Genomic DNA, 2,060 nt, shown 5'->3' on the forward strand with positions numbered 1-2,060 from the left:
GTAATGTCAAATGACTCTGCTTATTTGTAGAGGTGAAGTCATTCTAAGAGAGGTTAAGTTCAGTTGCATCAGTTCAAATTCTAGATATAGATTTAAAAAATTTATTTAATATATACAAATAATTTATTCATAATCTTGTAAGCAAGAAAAATCGAGTCAATACTCATAAGTCAACAATTTGTCCTAGTATATTGTTTATTCATAAATCAGGAAATTTTGTTGTTGTCTTTGCTTCCTTCTTATAGAATTTAACACTGTTTTTTTTTTTGTTACTTATTATATTTCTTTATTGTCTCCTTCTTTTTCACTTAAGTTGAGGGTCTTTCAAAAATAGTCTCTCTACCTCTACGAAATTGTTGTAAAATTTGAATATATTCTACTTACCCTTTTCAGATTTCACTCATAAAATTTCACTAAATATATTATTACTTTTATTATATTCTTAACTCGTAAGTTCTAATTAAACTGAAAATCTTAACTCTGTCGCGGCTTGTTTGAATTTTGAAGTGTCTCAGCGGATGATGGAGAGGTGACAATCTGCACATGACATTAGGACTTTGGAGATGATTAGTACTATAAATTAAGAAATTTATAGCCTAATTTTCAGCTGTTAACGATAATTAGTAGTACTACTACTAATTATTAAATTATATGTCAGAAAAAAATTCGACTGATTGTTTGGTTCCATAATGAAACCCCCAATTGGTATGTTATTATCACTAACAAACAAAAATGTTAATTTTGCTTTGTCTTTTCTTTATTTAAACTATACTTACTCTAATAGATTCCACTAATTAATTACTCTATTTAATTGTATTATAAATTTCCTTTTCCATGTGATAATCCCTAGGCTAATACTACTACATACACTAATTTATTAGTGCTACTTTAGTCTCTTCATACATACATTAATTGCTTATCTTTTGTTTTTGTTTTATTACTTTTTCTTTTTCTTTATCTCTCCATTTTATTTATACTTTTTTGGTTAGTCTATATTATAATCCTTCCCAAGACTTTGTTAACGCATAATTACTCCTATATAGAAAATGGGACTTAAAGGACGAACACAACATATAAAAGTTGTACTTTGTGCTGGAAATGTGATGAAATGGGATTTAAGGACGAACACAACATATAAAAGTTGTACTTTGTACTGGAAATGTGATCTTGTGAAGATCTCTTCCAAGTCAAAATTATAATTTTGGTGCATTCATTGTCAGACAACTGTACTTTTTTGGTAAAACGTGTCTAGCTATGTGGGATCTAGCTAGCTTTCACTTTACTTTTACTTTCTATTCTCCTTAATTGTTCTGATTTCTCCTTTATTCTTTTCCTCTCTTAGTTACATCCTAATAATTATTCTACATGTTGTTTTTGCAGAAATTGGCTTGTGCCGCTATGCTTGTAATAATATAATAACACAAAATTATTTTTAAAAAACATCAATAGTTTGAAATAATTACAAACATGATTAAGAAAACTCTTACAAAATAAAACTTCTAATATGATTATACAAGTATAAATAATCTAATATGTTAACTTTTTATAATAAAAAAATCTTTATTTCTAAAAAAAATTCTATCATACTATATAATTTACCCCCTCTAACAAAAAGAAAATAATTAATAAAACTTACTACTGTTATAAATAAAAACAATCACTCCATCATAAATAAAAATAAAATTACTTTCAAATAGCTAAATAAAATATGATAATTTTCTATTATATAGAAAGGTGAAGAGGAGGACGACCAAGGGCAATTTTGTCAACCAAAAAAATATCCAAGCTTAGTTTAAGTATACATTGTGCATAAAGTATTAAGATTTCCAGAAAAACCAGGCAAAATTTATGTAATTCCCAATGTATCCACCACTAAGTCAATAGTTGTGAATTGTAATGGTCACACGTATACCAATACATTGGGAGGAGTAAAAGAAATCATTGCAAACTTACATGGCCCCATTTATTGATTTACTTTAAAAGCCTTCAAATTTTTTTAAAAAAATCTTTTCTGTTTTGAATGTATAATTTTTAATGAGATTTTTTCATACCAAAAATTC

The sequence above is a fragment of the Solanum tuberosum genome, unplaced genomic scaffold, assembly GCF_000226075.1.
Source record: "Solanum tuberosum cultivar DM 1-3 516 R44 unplaced genomic scaffold, SolTub_3.0 scf00076, whole genome shotgun sequence".
Taxonomy (NCBI): Eukaryota; Viridiplantae; Streptophyta; class Magnoliopsida; order Solanales; family Solanaceae; genus Solanum; species Solanum tuberosum.